Source organism: Euprymna scolopes, chromosome 46 (genome assembly GCF_053919585.1).
Source record: "Euprymna scolopes isolate OS-2025 chromosome 46, ASM5391958v1, whole genome shotgun sequence".
In the NCBI taxonomy this organism is placed as follows: domain Eukaryota; kingdom Metazoa; phylum Mollusca; class Cephalopoda; order Sepiida; family Sepiolidae; genus Euprymna; species Euprymna scolopes.
The window spans coordinates 194,262,385-194,269,492 of NC_136527.1; the positions used below are offsets into that span (position 1 = coordinate 194,262,385).

General features: G+C 30.6%; 1 non-coding gene across 1 annotated transcript; it reads right to left on the minus strand.

Annotated features, from left to right (window-relative positions):
* Positions 1 to 1,903: 1,903 nt before the first annotated feature.
* On the minus strand, positions 1,904 to 2,066 carry LOC145271695 (U1 spliceosomal RNA). Its single transcript, XR_013866086.1, has one exon. It is a non-coding gene; the product is annotated as a U1 spliceosomal RNA (small nuclear RNA).
* Positions 2,067 to 7,108: the final 5,042 nt, after the last annotated feature.

Sequence of the window (7,108 nt, forward strand, 5' to 3'; positions counted from 1 at the left end):
CAGCAGATTTACCGTTCAGTTGTACAAATAAGATACATGAAAATTTAAAATTCAGGTTTATTTTTTAATTTCATTTTTATTTATTTATTTTTTGGAAGACTGAACATTTCATTATTATTTGGATTACTCCAAGATGAGAAGTGTAGTCAGAATAATCGGCAGATTTGCCGTTTAGTTGTACAAATAGCCTCGAACCATATAATCACAAAAGGGACTCTTAAAGGCAAACACCGGTATCGAGCAGAAGTTTGTTTACATGTTTCACAAAGTTTAAATGACTAAAATATAATCACGTAATTATTGAAAATGTGATCATGTGATTAAAATTTAATTTTTTTAACCACGGTGTTTAACAAATTTAAAAAAAATCATGAAAGATGAAGTTTTAAAATGATTAAACGTGTTTTATTTTATAATTTAAAATGAAAAACGTTGAACAATAAAAATAACATTTTCAGTACTTATGTATTGTTGGTACTGTGCTGAAATGATGTTATTTTATTGAAAGCCATTCTTAACATGGGGTGGGTGTTTTGTAACTATTCTGTGATTCCACCTTACAATTAAAAAAGAAAAAAAGATATCGTAAAACTTTAATTTAACCTGAAAAACTATTTAAAAATAGCGCGGTACCAAAAATGCATAAGCACCAAATTTTGGTATAATTTTACAATAGATATTTTTTCTCGGATGCATATGACGGCAGATAGTACTATGTTATTTTTATATAGTTTTTATTTTTTCAGTTTAAATTCAAGTTTCACGATTTTTTAAAAAAAGTTGTAATGTGGAAGTATAAATTAGTTACAAAACACCCTCACCTCCTCATATTAAGGATGGTTTGCAAAATAATAACGTTATTATTTCAGCTCGGCACCAAAAATACATACGTATCCAAAATTTAATTTTTATTGCTCAATGTTTTTTCATTTTAAATTATAAAATAAAATGGGAACTTGTACATTTTAATAAACACATTAAAAATGAAAATAGCGAAACAAAAAAAGGGTTATATTGTACGCATCCATTATGGAATGAAGTTCTCTGGAAAAAACTTTCACTTAATTTGGTCAAGTAGTTTTTTTTTTAAGCAAAAAAACAAAAAAAAAACAACAACAATTTGTTATGATACAATACCAATTTTTAAGAAGAAAATCTATTATTTAAGATGTGAAGGATGTGTCGGCACTTTAGACTGAGTTATCTCCCCATAGCGTGTTCTAAAAATCCAAACACGGCCATCTTCAGCGCGCTGTCATATTAACATGTTTTTCCGCCGTAAAAAAAAAAAAAAAAAATTCTCTGAATTTTTCTTTCAGAGAACTTGTCCATAACGTATACGTACAATATAACTTCTTTTCAATATTTTCATTTTTTAATGTCTTGGTTAAACTGCACAAGTACCAATAAAACATATTTAATCATTTTCATAAATGTGGTAACGAAAAATACCTGTGCACATCATTCAACTTTGTTTGGATGCCCAATTTTCGAGGTGATGGTTGATTGGTTTAACCAATAGACACATTAATTCTGCGGTAGTTTGTCAGAGGTTTTCATTCATCAATCAATATCGAAAGAAGACACTTTCAGTTGTTGAAGGCGACAGCTCGGCGGATTTCTTACGCTTACGAGATTGATATGTTCAGAGCAAACGTTGGTAATGTATACATGCAGATTAGATTATATCAGAACGTTGCAATTGAAGTGGATGATAAACTGGTCGAGAGAATTGGCCTTTTTGTGGCGTGTATAGAAACGGGCAATTGGGAAAACAGAAACAAGGAGTCCTTACACTCGTTTGTGAGAGATGAAGAGATACAGACGGGAGTTAACTGGAAATTAAAGTGGTTTTCTGCTCCGAATGAGACGTAGGGTAGAATTTCTGATTTTGATTATATTATCGGGGTGAGCGCATACGCAGACCCCACACTTAGATATAGCACGTCCAAGTCATCAATATTTAAGCCGATCGCAAAGGTCAACCCAACCGCAGTGCAATAAAAGGGCCGCACTCTGGGGGAACAACATTTATGATCACCGTTACCCCTATGTAAGGTAAGGGTATTTATTTGCTCCCTCACCGAGCAAATTAGGCACAAGGCCGATTTTAATGTGAGGAGTGAAGGGGAAATGGGGACCAACTCCCCGGGGAGTAGGGGAGCTGGATAGTGACAATTGGTATGAAGCGTTGTCCCTACATTGACCAAGGTCTTTGCTGGTCTTTGCTTGACACTTGTTGCCCAGACCCCAAAGGGCCTGGGTCTGACTTACGTCAGGTAGGTAGTTATTTGCTCCCCCACCGAGCAAATTAGGCACAAGGCCGATTTTTAAAGTGAGGAGTGAAGGGGAAATGGGGACCAACTCCCCGGGGAGTAGGGGAGCTGGATAGTTACAATTGGTATGAAGGGTTGCCTCTACATTGATCAACGTCTTTGCTGGTCTTTTCTTGACACTTGCTACTCAGGCTCCGAAGGGTCCGGGCCTGACCTACGAAAGGTACGTATTTATTTGCTCCGCCACCGAGCAAATTAGGCACAAAGCCGATTTTTAAAGTGAGGAGTGAAGGGGAGTATTTATTTGTTCCCACACCGAGCAAATTAGGCACAACGCCGATTTTTAAAGTGAGGAGTAAAGGGGAAATGGGGGCCAGCTCCCCGGTGAGTAGGGGAGCTGGATAGTGACAATATGTATGAAGGGTTGCCCCTACATTGACCAAGGTCAGGTATTTGCTGGTCTTTGCTAGACACTTGCTACCTAGACCCCGAAGTGCCCGGGCCTGACTTACGTCAGGGAAGTAAAGGTATTTATTTGCTCCCCCACCGAGCATATTAGGCACAAAGCAAATTTTAATGTGAGGAGTGAAGGGGAAATGGGGATCAACTCCCCGGGGAGTAGAGGAGCTGGATAGTGACAATTGGTAGGAAGGGTTGCCCCTACATTAACCAAGGTCTTATATGTGGGGTTGCCCCCACATATGGTCTTTGCTGGTCTTTGCTTGACACCCGCTGCCCAGGCCCCGAAGGGCCAGAGGCAGGGAAGTATAAAATTTTAAGGCCGCCCACTAGTGTTTTTATATCATGCATTCATACACTCACCACTGACAGTAATCAATAAAATACTAAATATGTTCCATATAATTCTCACCAATATCAGTATATCACATTTTATTCACCAATAACAAAATTCATAACAAAAAAATTACTATCATTTAAACTTACAAACATTTTCACAAAATACCTTAATTAATTATTAAGTTACTGATAACAAAATCAAATGAATATCAATTATTAAGTTACTGATAAGAATATTAAATGAATTTTAATTATTAAGTTATCAACAACAATATTAAATGAATTTTTATTATTAAATTACTGATATGAATATTAAATGAATTTTAATTATTAAGTTACTAATAACAATATTAAATGAATTTTAATTATTCAGTTACTAATAACAATATTAAATGAATTCTAGTGGACCTTTTTCGAGGGAATATCTAGCTCACATACCATTACAATGTAATAAGAATAGTTGCATTTCAAAAATATGCTAAGGGGTTACTTAAGGTAAGGACACATATTTTAATGGTTGATGAGAAAATGCGTGATGATATGTTTGCATATTTTAAAAACTTTCTCCAACTGCCAAATCAAGCAATCAGAAACTCCAAAATCAACAATATCAACCATAATTAAATTTTAAGTATTAAGGTACTGACATTAATATTAAATATGGTTAGTTCATTTGATAATTTTATGTTTATTTTTCAGAGTTGATCCAGAATCCATAAAAAAATAATGAAGCAAAAAAATGTAAAAAAAATTTAATAAATCACTGAACATTTATATCTAACAAAGTTGTTTCTTGCAGATAAAACAATAAAACAATAAAAAACTACAATAAAAAATGAATAGTTGAAATATTTTATTATTACAGCAAATAGTAAATAGCGAGATGCAAGGGCAGGTAGTTGACTCTTTTGTTTTGGTTAGTTTTTAAGCACTTGAGCATTTATTCAATATTATTGAATAACAGATTTATAATATCAGATTGTAAGCACTCCATCATTTAACATTCAATTTATTTGCAGGCAACGGAATATAAGAAATAAGGTATCAAATTTGGAAATTCATTTTACGATGTTGACATTAAGGATTTCTATTGTTCAATGTAAAAACATGCTTTGCTAATTAATCCAATCAATGCTTAGATTTCTGTGTCGCTTTTTACAAATCTTAATAATGATATTGTTAACCAAAATCTATATCTTCATACAAAAACACTTCTGCATGCATTCTGCTTCTTCTTTGAAGTATCACGTTCTGGCATATATATATATATATATATATATATATATATATATATATATATATATATATATATATATATATATATATATAGTAATAGAACTCAGGAAATGAAAAGACAGGCTGTATTAGTTGCAAAAATGGCAGAACACAGTGATTTGCAAATTGCACAATTTCTAAAAAGTTGCCTGATTGTTTGAAAGTTCGCAAAAAAATGGCAGAATTTCTCTCATTTTGCTTTTGCTTGTTCTTCTTTGAAGTAACATCCAGGAAAGAATTCTGCATAGATGCTGCTAACGATATACTTTACATATATACTTGTCATGTTGCATAGCATCTATGTAACATTGTTCATGTAAATGTGTCCCTTGATGTATGTATAATGTTTTCTTTTCTGTTTTGGTAGTATACAGCGTCGATTGTTTTGAGAGCGGGTGCATACACATATTAATCACAACTGCAACAAATAATATATAAGACAGTTTTTTTAAACATAACTAAAATACAACTTTGTCTACGTGACACAGCACACAAAAGGGAAACATACATTATCTCCATGTTTTTCACTCTCTTAATGGTTGTCACACTAAAAAGGAATATATATTCTTCTGAACGAAACAGTATAACACAAAGGTATATTTTCATATAGCTTTATTCCATGTCTGTGAGATCTATTAGATCTATTGGATTTTCATGCAATGAAGTTTGTATAGCAATTTAATTTTTCAGTTTCATGCAATTCTTTTTATTGTTTGACATCGTTACTAGTGAATCAATCGTCTTTCCTGAATCGAAACAATAAAATTTCTATCCAACCAATCCATATATTGTCATCATATTTGGCTTTACTACAAGAAATCAATAATAATTTTAATCAAATACAGTGATTGTTGTTTATCTCATTCAAAAGTTGATTTAAAGAATTTATGTTCAATATCCTTACTAGTTGATCAATCTGCTTTCACGTCTCACTTAATCTCTGTATTCTGCTATATAATAATCGTTCCTTTGTCCAGTCTATTACGTCACCAACCAGGTCATCTTATTGTTTATTATAAACAGTAATTTTATTTAAAGAATTTCAAAGTATTTGCAACAATTGATTTATAAAACTATTTTTAAAAATGCAATTTTTATTGACTTTCATGTCAACTGGAGTCACAATTTTCAGCAATGTTTGACAGTGTGAAAGTATATTAATCTATGTGGTGTTTTGGATTTGAAGTTTGTATAGCAATTTAATAAACATTGCTTCAATGGTTTCTTTCCAATCAACAATCTGGTGAAACAACCTTTAGATTTGCGTTTAGTTTTTCTACAGAAAGCAACATATCACATAGTCTTTAATGGATTTTTTCATTCTAGAATCGACCACACTTTTAAATTCCGGACATTGTTCGCTTTGGTATTTCAAGCTTGTTTTCGTAATTCTAACTAATCACAGCCAGGGTTAGAATTCTTTGCCTTTTTCTCTTTAACCCTCTGTGATGATCTTGTTAATCAGAAATTCGTTGTTGGTGCGAAAAGAAAATCCTCCTACATATTAGTTTTACTTAGTAAATAATTATTAGTTTTATTTAGTAAATAATTATTCATCAATGTTGTATTTTTTAGTAAATAATTGTTCATTGATGTTGTATTTTTAGTAAATAATCATATAGCGATGTTGTATTTTTTATCAAATAATTATTCATTGATGTTGTATTTTTTATCAAATAATTATTCATTGATGTTATATTTTTTAGTAAATAATTATTCATCGATGTTGTATTTTTTCTAAATAATTATTCATCGATGTTGTATTTTTTAGTAAATAATTATTCATTGATGTTGTATTTTAGCAAATAATAATTCATTGATGTTGTATTTTTAATAAATAATTATTCATTGATGTATTTTAGTAAATAATTATTCATCGATGTTGTATTTTTTAGTAAATAATTATTCATTGATGTATTTTTTAGTAAATAATTGTTCATTTATGTTGTATTTTTTAGTAAATAATTGTTCATCGATGTTGTATTTTTTAGTAAATAATTATTCATTGATGTTGTATTTTTAAGTAAATAATTATTCATCGATGTTGTATTTTTTAGTAAAATTCATTGATGTTGTCTGTTTTAGTAAATAATTGTTCATCGATCTTGTATTTTTGTAGTAAATATTTATTCATCGATCTTGTATTTTTATTAAATAATAATTCATCGATGTTGTTTTTTAGTAAATAATTGTTGTACAAAATATGATGAGAAAAAAACTTGTACAAAATCAGTAAATACGTTTAATATTCCATTGTATTTGTTGGATGCCTGAATGTTATGGGGATAATTGTGTCACCTTTTATTAGCCATGCTTCTGAGATTTTGTCATATTGAAAATCAATCTAACGTTGACAACCGTTGTTATTGTCTCTGGCATTTTAATCTTGTTTTCAGATATATTAAATATCTACTTTGTTTCTTGTTTTATTTTCATTTTCTCATCATTTTGTTGTAGCTGGGATGGTAAATCCTAGATGAAACTAAGCATTAACCTGCTATCTTATACAATTCAGCTGAGAGCCATTTTAAAGATTCTAGTGATCCATTTAGAGGCAATTGTTCGAATATATATATATCTGTAACTTTAGTTTTATTTAGTAAATAATTATTCATTGATGTTGTCTTTTTTAGTTAATAATTGTTCATCGATCTTGTATTTTTGTAGTAAATATTTATTCATCGATGTTGTATTTTTTTATCAAATAATAATTCATGTATGTTGTTTTTTAGTAAATAATTGTTGTACAAAATATGATG